Here is an 18,857-nt window from a genome sequence, read left to right as displayed (position 1 = left end):
GCAACTCTGGCTGTGGTGGGTTGGAAAGTTTCAGACACCAGCAGGCGTAGGACAGCCAATAGCTTGGCCTGCAGAGGTATGTTGGTACAGCGCTGCAGTGTTGGACAATGGGCTCCCTCCTGAGCCTATAAGGGGCACTGAACTCCTCTTCCCTGAGGTTGATGAGGGTAATCCTCTGGCAGTGTGTCCGCTCCCTTCTCCTACGCTGCCTCTGCGGTGGTGGCCTTCTTGGTGCTCCGAGCTGCAATAGTAGAAGGTCCATGGCATAGGTGAGCTTGCCAGAGTGACTTTGTTATGTTCTGCTGTTAAACCAGTGTCCATGCATCATTTTTACGCCTGCTTTTCTGTAGTGGTGAAAAACTGATGCTATTGGGATGCTGAACCTAATTTTAAAATTGTTAAAAATACAGCTGCATCAGTTTTGCTATGCTTTTTCTGGGGGAACGTCCACCTTGCATACCATTAGAGAAAACCGGTCGGTGGGGTAATATGGTATTAGGCATTATACACCTCAGACACATGTCATAGTTTGTTATAGTACAACAGAACTATAGGTAAACTTTTATTAGGTCTGAGTACGAACATGATGTATGGTAGAATATAAACCGCTATTAACATCTAACTGTAAAGAAATACAGCGGTACCCTGCATACCACTTATTGTCAAAAGTAAAATGTATGACTGTATAATCAATCCTGTAACCTTTAACCGTACTACCCAATAAAATTTGTGTAAAAAAAAAACATTAGAGAAATCCACGGCAAGCAGATCTTGCACTAATAAAAATATGCGCTGGGGGTAAAAAAGTGACGCTAAAGGCCTCCGGCATCATGTTGTAAATATAGCGCCAACAAAAAACTCCACAACATCAAAAAATGTATGCTGCAGTGATAATAGATCCTTGTAAATATTGTAATTGCATTTATATAGCGCTTACTACCCCTGACAAGGCGTCAAAATGCCTTTTCGGCAAGTAGCACGCTACTCCGGAACCTATAAAAGATTAGTGGCGAATTTGTATAGTGAAATATGAAAGTAATTTGAGTGGTGGATATGTTAGTTATTTGGATTGAGAAGGATAGAGGAGGGAAAGAGGGAAAAGGTTTGCATATATATAGCGCTTGCTACCCCTGATGAGGTGTTGAAGCGCTTTTTGGCTAGTAACACGCTACTCCAGAACCCATAAAAGATTAGTGGTAAATTAGTATTGTGAAAGAGTAAATTAATTTGAGTGGTGGACATGTTGGTCTGTTATTTGGATAGAAAAGGATAGTGGAGGGATAGAAGAGGGAAGGCCTCAGAAATCTTTGTTTTTGTTTGGAGCTCATAGCAGAAGGAGGAGGCTTGGGATGAGTAAAAGGGAGGTGGAGGGGAAGGGTTTAGAAAGGCTTGTGTGGGAGATCTGAATAGTAAGAGGTATGAGATGATGCAAGGAGGGGTAGAGTAGAGAAGAGTCTAGAAAGGGTTATTTTGTGGATCATAGTAGTTGTATGGGTTTAGGATGAATGCGAGAGTGGAGGTAGAGGATGCATTGATAGATGTATAGGGTGAGAAATAGGGTGGTGCAATGGAAAGAGTAGTAGCATGAGGTTTGAGATGAGTCAGAGAGTTGAGGTAGAGGTTATATTGAGAGCGGTATAGCGTGAGAAATAGGTTAGTGCATTGGATATGCTTAATTAGAAGAAAAGTAATAAATATATAGATGCATAAGTACATGGAATATATATATATATATATATATATTACCTACTGGCGGTCGCCAGTAGGTATATATAGTTAGGATTTTTTCCCTATGGGATTTTTGAAAATTCTATGTCTAATAACTTTGGCGTTTGTGGACGGAATTGGCTGAAATTTTCTGGAAAATGGAACATTTTGTTTCTGAGCAGCCCCTGGAAATTTGGGGGGGGTTTGTCAAGGGGGGGCCGAGAAAAAAGGGGGGTCCCAAAACGTGTTTTTAACATTGAGTTTTCCATAGGGCGGTTGGCCTCACTTTTAGCCCGAACGGCTGAATGGATTTGCACGAAACTTGGCAAAATTGTAGGGACTGGTAGCCCGATGTGCCTTTGCTAGGTCTCAATATATGTGCTTCAGTGGATTTTGAGAAATTAACGTTTAAAAAAAGATATATATCTGTAAGCGCGCTCCCGGGCAGCGCCCCGGTTCGCGTACCTAACGCGTAACGGAACTTCGCGAAGCGAAGCTGATTGGCTCTCTGGTGTCTGTCAACATTCTAAACAGTCCGGAGCGGCCGCCATCTTGTCTCTCTGTAGGATCGAGAGACAAGATGCGGTGAAAAACGAAGGGGGAAATGAAGGAAAGGGGGCAAGGTAGACCCCTCCTGACCCCCTAGGATTGATGAGGGGGATATTAAAGTGCCCCGCGGGGCAAAAAAATTTTTTTGCGATTTTTCGCCATAGAGGCGCGTCCCGGTACGCGAACTGGGCAGCTAACTGGCAGCGTAACGGGAGTCCGCCATCTTGTGTTTTTGGAGCGTCCGGTTCGCGTACCGGGTAGCGTCCCGGTAAGCGTAACAAGAGAAACAGTAAAAAAAAAAATTAATGGAATAGATTATCAAGAAAACTTTGAAAAATTGTAGGGACTGTTTGTTTGATGTGCCTTTGCAAGGCCTCAAGATATGTGCACGTGTGGATTTTGTCTAATTAAGGTTAAAAAAAATATATATATCTGTAAGCGTGCTCCGGCGCGCTTACGTTACGGGTTTTGTTTGCGCTGCAGAGCCGATATCTCACGGTTATGCGACGCGTCATGAGGCCTCTCACGTGGCTACGTGATACGTCACGTAATAAAGAATATATTTTACAGATACAGATATTAGCTTTTGAAAAACCATTGAAATTCACTGAAAAAACCATAGGTTATAGACCATATATAGTTAGGAATTAGCATTTACAAAACCTTGAAAATTCACTGAAAAAACCATAGGTTATAGACCATATATAGTTAGGAATTAGCATTTACAAAACCTTATTTTACTCACACAAAACCATTGAAATTCCATATATAGTTAGTTGCACTAACTATATATTTCGCGCACCCGCAATCCACTGCTAATGATGTCACATATCACATCATTCATGACATGGTCAGTGACATCACTGATGACATCACTGATGACATCTCAAATGACATCACTGATGACATCATCCAGTGACTGTGTGTTTCTGTAAAGTTTAAATATGTTTTACATATTGAAGAATGAGTGGATGTATAAGTGTCTGGATGAAGGATTTAGTAGGTGCGTGACTGACTTATGAGTGAGTGAATAAATGTGTCGTACTAAATGCATGGGTTAGTGACTAAACTGTCTGAATGTGTGCATCAGTATGTCTGTTGTGGTGTAAACTGCTGCATGTGTTGATCATTAGCTATACGAGAGGCTATATGTGTTATTGATTGGTTGCCCAAGTATTTGTATGGGAGATTGAGTGTGTGTGGGGGTGGCTGGGAGGTGTGTGACTCTGTGCATAGATGTGTGAGCAGTTGATTCACTAGGTGTATGAGTTCAAGAGTGCATGTGGAAACAGCTACATGGGCGGTTGACTGTGTGCATGAGTGTATTGATGAGTGAATGGATATCTCAATGCTACATGTCATAGTAAGTACATATGTAAAACACAGTACATGTGAGAGTTGGCATATATAAATAACTGTGCATGAGAGCCAGTGAATGTGTGAGTGGCTGTATGGATCATTGTGAACTTGTATCAGGGATTGTATAAGAGAGTAAATATGTGTTAGTATATGTTTGAATAAGTAAGGTGTGTATAACTGTATAGTTGAGGAAATGGAGGTGAGATTGATTCTTTGCATGACTGACTAGGTGTGTGAGTAACTCCATGGATGAGTGACAGTGTGTGAGTGTCTGTATACACTGAGTGTATCTAAGGTTATATTAGAGTCTGAAGAGGTTCATCGTATTAGCACATGAATGATGTCATCAGTGATGTGATCAATGATGTCAAATGAGATGTGATCAGTGATGTCATCAGTGATGTCATCAGTGATGTCATCAGTGATGTCATTTGAGATGTCATCAGTGATGTCATCAGTGATGTCATTTGAGATGTCATCAGTGATGTCATCAGTGATGTCACTGACCATGTCATGAATGATGTGATATGTGACATCATCAGCAGTGGATTGCGGGTGCGCGAAATATATAGTTAGTGCAACTAACTATATATGGAATTTCAATGGTTTTGTGTGAGTAAAATAAGGTTTTGTAAATGCTAATTCCTAACTATATATGGTCTATAACCTATGGTTTTTTCAGTGAATATATATATATATATACACATACACATAAAGAAGGTAGTATATATACACACATATATAGGTACATATCTGTAGTCCAAAAGGCTGCTTATATGCAGAGGGATATGCTGTATATTTCTGTTTCCGTATGGTGGTTATGTGGGGAAGAGCCAATTCTTGAGTAGTTTTCTGAAGATAAGCTGCTTATCCGTGGATTTTATGTTGGGGGTAAAGACTTCCATAGTTTGGCTGCTTGAACAGAGAAGGATGTGCCACCCATGTTTTTTTCTTGTACGTTGGGATTTTGAGGCAAGGTGCCACTCTAGAGCAGAGGCTCCTTTGTTGAAAGTATTTTGTTATTTTATTTCTGATGAAGGGCGGTCCTGTTCCATGTAAAGCTGTGTGGGGGATACAAAGCAGCTTGAACGTTGATCTTCTGGCTTATGGTAACCAATGCAGGGCTTTCAAGGCAGGAGAGACGTGGTCTTGCCACTTTATATGTAAGAGTAGTCTGGCAGCTGAGTTCACATGAGTATTACTGTTTTGGAAGCAAACATTTTGAGATGGTTCCACGTTATCCATTGATCCACGGCACTGAGACAACAGAAAATTGGCGACTTTCCAATGTCTTTGGGGCATTTCAGTTGAAGGTGTATTTGTGTGTCATCTGCATAGTTATAGCACATGAGGTGAAATTAATTGATCAGTGGCTGTAATGACTTCATGTAGATGTTGAAAAGCATGGGCGAGATGATAGAACCTTGAAGGACCCTTGCTTTTGTGAAACACAGTTTGGATGAGAAAGGGACCCCCCTTTAGTTCTGACATTAGTTCTGTTGCGAAGGCAGGAAGTGATCCAGTCTAGAGCAGTCCCCTCTATGCCGGCTTCATAGAGTCTTTGTATCAGAATGTCACGGTTGACCATGTCAAAGGCAGCTGAGAGGTCCAAGAGAAGTAGTGCAGCAAACCTGTTGCGGTCAACTGTGTTCTCCAGGTCATCCCAGATGGCAAAGTGGGCAGATTCTGTGCAGAATCCCATTTGGAAGTCTGAAAGTATGGCATTATCTTCAATTAATTGTGGCATTTGGGCAAATGCTGCTCTTTCTATCAATTTGCCCAGGAAAGGTACATTTGTAAAAGGTCTGTAGTTGTAAGGGTTCAGCGGGTCCAAGTTTGTTTTCTTCAGTAATGGGCACATGTATGACTTTTTGAGTTCTTCTGGAAATATTCCGGTTGTTAAGGAATTGTTGATGATTCTTACGGGTGTGGCAGCAGAGGTTGTTATAGAATTGTCTTGAAGGTTTGCGGTGGACACAAGTCAGAAAGGCTGGCGGCAGGCCTGGTTGCTTTGACCAGGTTCATAAATTCATTGTGTTGGAAGGAATGGAGAGGCTGGGTTAGAGTATTCTTGGATTGTTGTTTTGGAATTGAGTCGTAGCTGGTGCTTTATCGTTTTAAATATGAATCCAACGTGTCTGCTTTTGCCATGTAATGAGCCAGGTTGTCTGTGAAATCTTGAGCAACGGAATAAGCTGCTTCTACGCAATTCTAAAAAATCCATTGATAATTTTATAGAATTCTTCATTTGCACATTTAGCATTTGAATTCTGTGTGAATAGTACCTTTTCTTAGCTTTTTTGATTCAGGACTCATCAGCTCGAAAATCAGGATTCATCTGCTGATTTGAGTTTTTGTAAAATAAGTTTATAAACCAGCTACATTATTTGAATTCAGGATTCATCAACGTCAAAATCAGGACTCATCTGCTGATTTCAATGTTAGCAAAATAAAGCTACAAATGTGCAAGATGATTTGAATTCAGGATTCATCAGCTCCAAAATCAGGATTCAGCTGCTGATTTCAATGTTAGCAAAATAAAGTTACAAATTAACAAGATGATTTGAATTCAGGACTCATCAGCTCGAAAATCAGGATTCATCCACTGATTTCAGTTTTTGTAATATAAGCTTACATAGCAGCAACATGATTTGAATTCAGGATTCATCAGCTCCAAAATCAGGATTCAGCTGCTGATTTCAATGTTAGCAAAATAAAGCTACAAATGTGCAAGAAGATTTGAATTCAGGATTCATCAGCTCCAAAATCAGGATTCAGCTGCTGATTTCAATGTTAGCAAAATAAAGTTACAAATTAACAAGATGATTTGAATTCAGGACTCATCAGCTCGAAAATCAGGATTCATCCACTGATTTCAGTTTTTGTAATATAAGCTTACATAGCAGCAACATGATTTGAATTCAGGATTCATCAGCTCCAAAATCAGGATTCAGCTGCTGATTTCAATGTTAGCAAAATAAAGCTACAAATGTGCAAGATGATTTGAATTCAGGATTCATCAGCTCCAAAATCAGGATTCAGATGCTGATTTCAATGTTAGCAAAATAAAGTTACAAATGTGCAAGATGATTTGAATTCAGGATTCATCAGCTCCAAAATCAGGATTCAGATGCTGATTTCAATGTTAGCAAAATAAAGTTACAAATGTGCAAGAAGATTTGAATTCAGGATTCATCAGCTCCAAAATCAGGATTCAGCTGCTGATTTCAATGTTAGCAAAATAAAGTTACAAATGTGCAAGATGATTTGAATTCAGGATTCATCAGCTCCAAAATCAGGATTCAGCTGCTGATTTCAATGTTAGCAAAATAAAGTTACAAATTAACAAGATGATTTGAATTCAGGACTCATCAGCTCGAAAATCAGGATTCATCCACTGATTTCAGTTTTTGTAATATAAGCTTACATAGCAGCAACATGATTTGAATTCAGGATTCATCAGCTCCAAAATCAGGATTCAGCTGCTGATTTCAATGTTAGCAAAATAAAGCTACAAATGTGCAAGAAGATTTGAATTCAGGATTCATCAGCTCCAAAATCAGGATTCAGATGCTGATTTCAATGTTAGCAAAATAAAGTTACAAATGTGCAAGATGATTTGAATTCAGGATTCATCAGCTTCAAAATCAGGATTCAGCTGCTGATTTCAATGTTAGCAAAATAAAGTTACAAATGTGCAAGAAGATTTGAATTCAGGATTCATCAGCTCCAAAATCAGGATTCAGCTGCTGATTAATGTTAGCAAAATAAAGCTACAAATGTGCAAGAAGATTTGAATTCAGGATTCATCAGCTCCAAAAATCAGGATTCAGATGCTGATTTCAATGTTAGCAAAATAAAGTTACAAATGTGCAAGATGATTTAAATTCAGGATTCATCAGCTTCAAAATCAGGATTCAGCTGCTGATTTCAATGTTTGCAAAATAAAGTTACAAATGTGCAAGAAGATTTGAATTCAGGATTCATCAGCTCCAAAATCAGGATTCAGCTGCTGATTTCAATGTTAGCAAAATAAAGTTACAAATGTGCAAGATGATTTGAATTCAGGATTCATCAGCTCCAAAATCAGGATTCAGCTGCTGATTTCAATGTTAGGAAAATAAAGTTACAAATTAGCAAGATGATTTAAATTCAGGACTCGTCAGCTCAAAAATCTGGATTCATCTACTGATTTCAGTTTTTGTAATGTAAGCTTATAAAGCAGCAACATGATTTGAATTCAGAATTCATCAGCTCCAAAATCAGGACTCATCTCCTGTTTTAAATGTTGGCAAAATATGAAAATCAGAAAGATGATTTGAATTCAGAATTCAGCTGCTGATTTCGATGTTAGCAAAAAAAAGTTACAAACTAACAAGATGATTTGAATTCAGGCATCATCAGCTCCAAAATCAGGATTCAGCTGCTGATTTCAATGTTAGCAAAATAAAAGTTACAAATTAACAAGATGATTTGAATTCAAGACTCATCAGCTCAAAAATCAGGACTCGTCTGCTGATTTCAATTTTAGCAAAATAAAGTTACAAATTAACAAGATGATTTGAATTCAGGCATCATCAGCTCCAAAATCAGGATTCATCCGCTGATTTCAATGTTGGCAAAAGAAACATAAAAATCTGCAAGATGATTTGAATTCAGGACTCATCTGCTGATTCCAATGTTAGCAAAATAAAGTTAGAAATGTGCAAGATGATTTGAATTCAAGATTAATCAGCTCTAAAATCAGAATTCAGCTACTGATTTCAATGTTAGCAAAATAAAGTTACAAATTAACAAGATGATTTGAATTCAGGACTCATCAGCTCAAAAATCAGGATTCATCTGCTGATTTCAATGTTAGCAAAATAAAGTTACAAATGTGCAAGATGATTTGAATTCGGGCATCATCCGCTCCAAAATCAGGATTCATCCGCTGATTTCAATGTTGGCAAAAGAAACATAAAAATCTGCAAGATGATTTGGATTCAGGACTCATCTGCTGATTTCCATGTTAGCAAAATAAAGTTAGAAGTGTGCAAGATGATTTGAATTCAAGATTCATCAGCTCCAAAATCAGGATTCAGCTGCTGATTTCAATGTTAGCAAAATAAAGTTACAAATGTGCAAGATGATTTGAATTCGGGCACCAGCTCCAAAATCAGTATTCATCTGCTGATTTCAATGTTGGCAAAAGAAACATGAAAATCTGCAAGATGATTTGAATTCAGGGCTCATCTGCTGATTTCAATGTTGGTAAGATAAAGATGAAAATCAGCAATATGATTTGAATTCAGGACTCATCAGTTCCAGAATCAGGATTCAGCTGCTGATTTCAATTTTAGCAAAATAAATTACAAATTAAGAAGATGATTTGAATTCAGAACTCATCAGCTCAAAAATCAGGAGTCATCTGCTGATTTCAATGTTAGCAAAATAAAGTTGCAAATGTGCAAGATGATTTGAATTCAGGATTCATCAGCTCCAAAATCAGGACTCATCTGCTGACTTCAATGTTGGCAAAATAAAGATGAAAATCAGCAAGTTGATTTGAATTCAGGATTCATCAGCTCCAAAATCAGGACTCATCTGCTGATTTTAAAGTTAGCAAAATAAAGTTACAAATTAACAAGATGATTTGAATTCAGGACTCATCAGCTCGAAAATCAGGATTATATGCCTTTTTGCCTCTCGGGCCAGATCATCGCCCCACTATTAGGATCTGCACTCCACAGGCCAATGGCAGACAGGCTTACAATTTAGGGGAGACATCTGTGGTTCAAATGGAAACCCCTGAAATCACTCCTAATTTGAAAGACACACAACAGTATAACTACTGGTGCCATCCTTCCACAAGGTGTGAGATACACTTGTTATGACGCAGGACCAGAGAAACTGGACTGCATGTTGCACATTGCCAGGGGACTGTGTTGTGCACATGGAGGATTACTGCCTGTTAAAGGGACCGCATGCCATTTTTGAATAGTGGCTGTCCTGGGCCGAAGACCTGCTTAAGGGGGTGTCTGGCATTGTGCTTTCCAAGGGCCGGTCAGCGGGCCTCCTGTTCTCCCTGAGATTTTTCAAGGACATCAAAGATCTTCCATGAGGGACCTACACCATCTATCTACCTGACACACCTGGGGAGCGGTGACCTCTCAAGTGCCCACATCGCCTACTGAATCCCATCAGGTAGTGCAGTGTGAGAGTGGAATCAAGACTTGTGTCTGGAGACCGGATTGTCTAGCGCAGAGCCCCAGAAATCTTGTCCACCTCTAAGGCATGTGGTGCTTGTACCGCAGGGACCTTAACACTCATTATTTGCAGGAACACCTTCCTGCACATAAACAATCATTCCCTCATCGTAGACACCCTTGCACTATGATGCAAGGGTGCCTGCGTTGGCGCTAGGCAGCTGAATTTAGGGCAGGCAGAAACGCAGGGTGCATCATATGCATTTCTAAAGTGATGGAGCACGGCATTAGCTATTTTGGAGCTAACCCATGCTCTGCCACTTTCTTATACATATTCCCCTAAGTCTGACTTCGGCCGCTAGCAGTCTAGTATCCAGCAGGCAGGCTGATTATCTTCCATATGGGGGTACAGTACTATCAGGGTGATTTAGAGGGTGGAGGCAGGCTAGGGCCACGGAGTCTGCAGGGTGTTATCCATTGACCTGCTGGGTACCAATAGCACCACATTAGGTGAGTGCATATGTGTGTAATAGCGTTCCAGATGGACTGGGCTGATACCTGTTGCATGGTGCAGAGTAAGTGTGGGAGAGTGATTCACGACACTGGCCAGCGGTGCTGCTTTATACATACATTTTATGCCAAAATCACAACACATTTGACATTGGGTCTACCCATGTGGCTCTAGCCCACAGTGCTGCTAAAACGTGTTCTTGTAGGTACATATCTTTGATATCGTTGGGACCCGTGGTGCATCCTATAACAGGCTGGGACTGTATTATTAGGCTTGCTAGGGTGGGCCAGGGGTGGATAGCATGTTGCATTGCATAAGGTGCTCTCTTTCTGTGGGAGTGGTCTTGAGGCCACCATTCTGCACTCCTCGGATGTCTGCTATTACATGGAGAGTACATCTCCTCCCCTAGTGCGGCGGTTATTACTTTTTTTGGGGAGGATGACAGGTATTCGTCTTCTGAGATGGCAGTCTCAAAGTCATCCTGATCTAGGTCAAGGACGTATTCATCCATTAACCGCTTCCGCGCTACCACGAATTCCCGCTGTGCGCTGGAATTTCAAAAATGCGCGGTTTGTGACAAAGTCAGCTCGTCATCCGCGTAGCGCAGGTAACGCCCATGACGAGCTGGCTTTGTCATTAGCGCGGAAGGGGTTAAATCTGCGCCTTAGTGCCTTGTTCCTCCATTGCAATGTCTTGCGTTCCATTCGGAGCACTTATAAAGGTGTCCAAAGCGGCACACCGCAAATATGAGATCACTGCTCACATACGGGGAGGCTTACGAGAATGTGACTCTGTAGACCGACAAGCTACAAACAGAAGGTTACAGGGTAAGATCTTCTGAGTGTAACACGTGTTGCTTTAGACACACATACTATACACTGACAGTAAAACAATTTTCTCCAATAAGCAGTACCCTGTGATTAGATGATGCTAATGTGTGGAAAAGTGTTTTGTAACACAGTTTGGTCAACTGAAGCATCTTGGCAGGCATGAATATCCTCTAGTTCTGTACTATTCATTATTAGAGAAGTCCCCAAAATCCTTTTGTCCTAATGGGACCCTTGTATACTAAATAAGGGGCAAAATGTCACCAATACAAATGACTAACATACAAACAATGAACTGCTAACTTTGCCACATAGATTCTAAACTAGTGTTTGTTACAAACACATCAGCTTTTTGCTATACATTTACTGTTATATTTGTTGTTGCAGTGGTAGTTAAACTGGGGACAAATGCCGAAAAATCTGTATTTAAGATCAGAGGGTGCCCCAAGAAGTGGGATAAAAAGTGGGGACAATGGAACGCGTTTAGAGGAGAGATATGTACCTTCCCCTCTGTGGAAATGGCAATGGATAAGGCTGGATCGAGACGATGTAATGATCTTTAAAGTGTTTTCTTTCTGTGCATGCCTGATATATCTGATTGTGTACTGCATTGTTTGATTAATTGGATGATGACTCTGCTGTTGTTTTTGTCTTTCAATAAAATATTAAATAAAAAATAAAAAACTGGGGACAAATGCACTGTTTTTTCAAATAATTTTCTTGAATGAAATTATTTTTAATGTGTTTCTATGGACATTTTGTTGAAATAAAATATTTGAGGATACAATTCTTTCCCTTTTGCTTCACCTGGTACTGTGGTGGTCTTTGTTGACTTATCAATACTATGCCATTGATTGGATGAGGTTGTTTAACCTCCTAATTTAATAACCATTCTCAAATTATACCAATGAGAACCACTGATGCATTACGTTTGTGTAATACCCAGGTTCCCATGGGTTGCTCTTGTGCCCTAATAAGACTATTTAGGATGGTGGCTACACCGCAAGAACTTAAAACAATCTCTCAACCCAACTCTCTTTTGGGGTTCATGTATTAATTTGTGTTGAGATTATGATAGAGATAGAGACACCCATTTATACAGAGGAATACATAGCAAAGGTCATAAGTGGCCCCTCATTAGTCACAACACCACCTGTGACTACCAACCCAAAACAAACCACACTTGATAAATGAGAAAAAAGCAGGTTTGTAAACACCTACATGCTTACAAAATATTTGAAAGCTGGGATCATCCCTTTGGGCTTACAAATTAGGAACATACCCAGTATCTTTAGAAAAAACAAAAAGAAATTCAGGGGGGGGCTTCAGTAACATCACAACTTCTTCTCGCGACTGGATGGCATCAGGTATTGAGACTGCCTCTGAACATGCTAAAGAAGAGCTGAAAATTATCAACGAATTGGAGGAAGAAAAAATAACGTTTTAGCCCTGATGCCATCTCAGAAGCTAAAACATCCACAGAGAATCTACACAAAGCCATTACTGAATTCAGCCCCAGAGAGATCAAAAATAAAACTGGTAAGATTACCAAGGAAATTAAGAAATTCTCAAAAGGAAAAGGCTTATAACTATCTAAAAGACAAATTCTATGCCCAGAGTTCTACTTTTAATAGAACATATAAAAGGGGGAGATGATTTAAAAATCAAAAGTATCACCTTCTCAGACTCTGATCCTCAAGAAGGAACAATCAGTTGTTTGAACTCAGACTAACAAACCTTTTTACAAAGAGGACAGCGAGAAGGGGAGTAAACGGTAGGGGAAAACAATGGCAGACCCCAGGGGATCACCAAACCAAGAGTAAATCTTAGAAATAGGGGGCCAGAGGGCCCTTAGTCACTGATGAAATGCCAGACATACTGCCAGGGGCTAGTACGCAATCAAGTGACCAATCCATACCCATTTTCAATCGGTCTCAACATGTTCTATCCTCTGCTGAGATCCCCATTTTAGTAAGGGTTTATCCATAGTTTAATTAGCAGCGCATCCAGGGCTCGAAAAATCCAAAAAATGGTACTAGTCCTGCAGGAATAGTACCTTAAAAATGTCCTCGACCTAACTGCAACCTACTTGACCTCCGTCTCTGAAAGCGGAGCAAATGTGACAAGATAACAAGATTTAAAGGCATCTTTATTGCTCATTAACTTTATGAGCAATAAAAATGCCTTTAAATCTTGTTATCTTGTCACATTTGCCCCATTTTCACAGACAGAGGACAAAAGTTGGTTTGTTTTCCTACTTGCCAGAAAGGGTGAGTAGGACCTAAAAACAGCTCGACCTTGTTAAATTTAGCTCGACTATGCGAGCGGTCGAGTGGAATTTTCAAGCCCTGGCATCCACATCATATGAAAGAACACAAACTTCGGCCAATGAGGTAAAAGCATAATCTCTCCTACTCACCCTGCAGGCTACCATAGCTCAGATTTCAAAGCACAGGTGTGATCAGAATATATAACGAATGAACCTTTGACCGGGAAGGAGAGGGTCGCTCTTGAAAATATATATAAAAAGATACCAACATTGGAGAAATAGAGTTACAGGTAACTAATTTCTTCTCCAACATTGGATCTTTTCTATTACGACAAACATAGTAAGCAGGCTCACCTTTATCGGAACGGGTTTCTCAGGACTTCCGGTCCACTGCTGCGTCAGCTTCTGCATCCACATCTAGAAGTAACGCTTCATGAACATAGTCCATTCTTGCAGGTGACTGCACGACATTCAAGGGCACACCAGCCTAGATCCACACAGTTGATACCATGCTCCTTGCGGAACGCATCCTCGCTCTTCTGTCGAGTGGGTGCTTAGCCCTGTTTCAACCTCATCGTGGCTGTCTACACAACACAAACAGCTGGTCTGATGTGCGTAGGATCTTTGTTTTGTCTACATCTACAGCAAACCTGAGACATGTATGCAAGTCCAATGAATGCAACTATTTTTCTGCTATCGTAGATGGATTTGGGAAAAAAGATTTAAGACCGACAGGTTAATTTAAGTGAGTTAGAAGGAACCTTGGGTATGACTCTACGGTTTATTTATTTATTTATGTTCTTGTATAGCGCAGGACTCGACCCCCGAAGGGGTATCTCCAGTTGGTTCTACAAATTACTTTATGTTTTATGAATCAGAAGAAGGGTTCCTCGAAGGTGAACACTCGAAACTCGCTCTCCTTGCAAATGTCAAGGCTAGAAGAAGCACGGTCTTCCATGAGCCACATTTGAGATGTGCCTCGTGTATAGGTGCAAAAGGTGGTAACATTACCTAAGTGTTAAGTTCCCATGGAACTGGGAGGATGTTGAATAGGTGGGATTTCTCGAAAGAACCCTTGCTTAACGGCTTCGCCGCGGCGGAATCCTGAAAAAAATTACACGTGCACAGTTTGGACGGCCCCCGGCCATCCTCCGCACACGCCCACTGTGACGTCGGTGACGCATGGAAAAGGTTAAACCGTTTTATTATCCACTGGGAAAACAAATTACAAAACTTCAATGTAAACAAAGATTTTGGACCAACTGATGGAAAGGGCATTGCCCATCATCCCTGGATGCCAAAACCTGCGTGCATGGCACCAGCATTTGCTGTTGCCTGCAGTGATAAACAGATCGATCTTAGGTTGATGCAAACGACTGGATATGTATTTCACTTGGTCTTGATGGAATTATCACTCATGATGGCGTGAATCCATCTGTTCTATAGCAATGCCGATGTGATGAGAAATGGCCCAATCCCAAAGCCGTAGAGCATCTTCTGAGTTTTCTGGACCCAGTTCCTCCTTGCTTGGCTATGTAAAGCATAGACGTGGAGTTGTCCGTTCTAACTAGGACTGCTTGACCTGCTAATCTGGGGAAGATCCCCTGAAGACCTAGACGTATGGAACAGTTAAAACACATTGACGTGAATTCTCTTTTCCACTTGGATGTATCCATGGTAGGTATAATCTGGTCTGATATAGGTAAGAAAGTCCTGCATTCACATTTGCGGGAAGCCTCCCCCACAATGGCTGCTTTAGCCACTGTGTGACCTGGACTATTTATTCCCATGATCCTTTGATCAGCTTCCATTGCAAATACAGTTCGACAGGTCTCGTGCAAAGCCTGCAAAACGCGACAAGGTCTGTAAGGGCTCGTAATATCACACGGATTGCTTTGTTGAGCTATTCCATGCAACTTTTTTGCCTTTTCCTTTGATGGAAAAGCCTTCCTCAAGCGTTTCAATTAATGCATTTAAGAACAGGATCATTGTCTAGGTATCTAAGGTGATTTCTCGGTTAAATGGGAGGCCCACTATCTGGAATGGATTGATGCAGATTGAAACTTTTCCCTCTTCATTTGATGGCGCTTTGGCAAGCCAGTCGCCGCAGTATGGGACAACTAGATGACCTTCCCTTCTGAGGAAAATAGCTACAGGAGCAAGACTTTTGGGCGAATGGTTGTGGCAGTATGCACCACCCAAAGATCCAAAGTCATCATAATAGGAAAATGTTATTTACCCTATAAGCATCTGTTGGTGGCATGTAGTGCTGTAGATTCATGTGCTGGGCATGCTTCTGCCATTTAGTGTTGGGCCCAGATGTGTGCAAGTTGTTTTATTCTAAAAAGTCTTTCGAGTCACAAGGTACAGAGACTCCTCTTGGTGAGGATACCCATGGTCCTCAACTCCGTCGGATTGTTCTTCCACAGAGCAGGTGAGGATTGAATGCAAAGCGATATTATAGAGAGGACTAAGAGGGAGGAAAGAATGAAAAATACTGAAACAGCCGTTGGGTGACGAGGAGGGACGCATGCATATCTACAACACTATATGTCACAAACAGATTCTTACAGAGTAACATATTGTGTTCGAGGCATGCGTGGCTGTAGATACACATGCTGTGCAGAGACTGTAAAGCAGTCCTCCCAAAAAGAGGTGGCTAGCACGTGGGTGTTGCAGTAGATTGAAAGAGTGTACAGAGAACTGCCTGACCAACATTAGTTTGTTGGCAGGCTAGGACATCCACACAGTGAAGCTTTGTGAAAGTGTGTGGTGTGGATCAGGTAGCTGCTTTGCTATTAGGATGTTGCACAGGAAACCCATAAAGGCCCCCTTCTCATGAGTGGAGTGTGCTTTAGGAGGAGTGGGGAGAGACCTTTTAGCTTTAGGATGGCAAGTCTGGTTGCCTTTAACTATCCATCTGGCAATGCCTGACTTGGATATAGCCTTTCCTTTGTGGAGTTCGGAGAATGCAACAAAACGTTGTGTCTTTCTAAATGTTTTTGTTCTGTCAACACAGTACATAAGAGATAATTGTACATACAAAGTATGCAGAGCCTGTTCCGCAGCTGAATGAGGTTGCAGGAAAAAGCAGGGAGCTCAATCGACTGAGATGGAAGTGATAGACTAACTTAAGGAGGAATTTAGGGATGGTACGGAGGACAACCCTATCCCTTTGCATTTGGAAGAAAAGTTCTTCCAGGGTTAATGCATGTTATTAACTCGCTCAGGCATGCCAGCTTCAACCAGGAAGGCCACCTTTCAAGATGGGAACTAAAGGGAGCAGGCATGGAGGCGCTCAAATGGAGGAACCATGAGTCGAGTGAGTAAAACGTTGAGATTCCATCATGGTGCTGGTGGTAATCGGGGAGGAATTACCCTTTTGAGCCCTTCCATGAAAGCTTTAACCCCATCGCCGCGGGAATAATTCCCCTGCGGCGTGGGGGAGGGGGACCGCGTGCGGCACCGCAATGCTGAGGACGAGCTTGGCTCGTCATGCAGCACGGTGGCGCGGTGCTGATCCCGCCCGCTCAATGGAACATCCAGCACAGCAGGGGAATTATCCCCGCGTGGGCGTTCCGCGGAGGCCATGTAAATGTATGTATACTTGTAAAGCGCACTATCACCTTTCAGGCATCCTGGCGCTGTATACCGCTGTGGAACCCTTCCTGGCTTTCCCTGTAAGATGCCCCCTACTGGGCACCCCCAAGGTGAAGCCAGGCATCCTAGCGCTTTGGGGCCGTTGTGGAGATTAGGCAGGCTATTGCCCAGAGTTGCAGAGTGGGACCCATGATTAGAGTAGGCACCGAGGCGAGAATTATCGAGTCCGCGGACATGCCGCGTCGGGAATTGAACCCTGGTCCCGGGCCAGACGCACAAGTTACTACTTGTGTAACGATATATCTGTAAGAGACATTAGTTAGTATTAGATTCCTTACCTTAGAATATCCCCAGGCGTCAGACTGGATCCGGAAATGTTTACGTAGCAGTACCCCTGCGCGTCGGTAGGCGTCGTCTGCGGCTCCGCGTCCGTCATCGGCGTCGTGATGACGTCGTCGGAGTACTTAGACGCCGCCTCCATGTGCTGACGTCAGTTCTTAGACACAGCTTTTCCGCGCCAGAAACGCAGAGCCATGTTAAAAACCAACACTGGTGCCATTGAAACTAGGGCCCTGAAAGGGGGTAACCCTAACCCTAGATATCGGTTCGCAGAACGGGGAGGATGGGTGGGTCAGTAAGGAATCTAATACTAAGTGTTCTGGACCCAGTTCCTCCTGTCTTGGCTATGTAAAGCATAGACGTGGAGTTATCCGTTCTAACTAGGACAGCTTGGCCTGCTAATCTGGGGGAGATCCCCTGAAGACCTAGACGTATGGCAGAGTTAAAACACATTGACGTGAATTCTCTTTTCCACTTGGATGTATGCGTTGCAAGTATCATCCTGTCTGACATAAGTAAGAAAGAAAGTCCTGCATTAACATTTGCGGGAAGCCTCCCCCACAATGGCTGCTTTAGCCACTGTGTGACGTGGACTATTTATTCCCATGATCCTTTGATCAGCTTCCATTGCAAATACAGTTCGACGTCATCAGCACGCAAAGGGTTAATGGCTGGTATCCTGAAGAGAGATATTTTGTCTATTTTGACGGTACGCAGCCACAGCAGCCTAATGTAATCGTATAAAGGTAATAGCTAGGCCAGAAACCAGCAAGAATAGTAAGTAGACACTGTCCTGCACTGTGGCTTGAAAAGGGTGAATATCTTTTGAGTGACAGAGAAGACAATTCTTTTCCACTTGGCTGCATAGCAAACACAGGTGGGAGGACTGCTCCCTTCCTTGAGAATGCTTATGAATTCAGGTGGAAGATTGAGGTACCCAAGTTCTATGACCTCAGGAGCCAGATTGCAAGATTCACGGATTTGGGATCCGAGTGCCTGATTTCTCCAGGATTCTGTGAGAGTAGGTTTGGCTTGTTGGGGAGCTTCTCGTGTGGAACCAGGGCTGGTGCACCCATGTGGGGGCCTCCAGGATGAGGAAGGAAAGTCTGTTGCAGCCTCTGAACCACAAATGAAAAAAGGGTGAGAGGCTGTAAAGCCTATGCAAATATCCCTTACCAGTTCATACATAGTTGTAGGAAGCTGGCTCTGTATATACTATACCAAAATGAGGTATAGTGTGCAGAGTCCAGTGGCACCCCAAAGGTAGGCAGAAATAAAAGTAGATCGCACCTTACTCTCTATTTGTGGTAGTGTGGGCGAGCAGTAAGGCTTTATCAGAGGGTAGTGTTAAGCATTTGTTGCACACACTCAGGCAGCAAATGATATCACACACTCAAAGACTGAACTCAGACCAATTTGTTTGTATAAAAAATATTATTTAGTCATTTTATTTCTAGAACCAAGCCAAGACTGGTGCAGGGAAGTGAAATAAATGCTTGCAAAATCCT

This window comes from Lissotriton helveticus, chromosome 12 (genome assembly GCF_964261635.1).
Source record: "Lissotriton helveticus chromosome 12, aLisHel1.1, whole genome shotgun sequence".
Taxonomy (NCBI): Eukaryota; Metazoa; Chordata; class Amphibia; order Caudata; family Salamandridae; genus Lissotriton; species Lissotriton helveticus.
The sequence above is the reverse complement of the archived record's forward strand: the minus strand, read 5'-3'. Positions refer to the sequence as shown.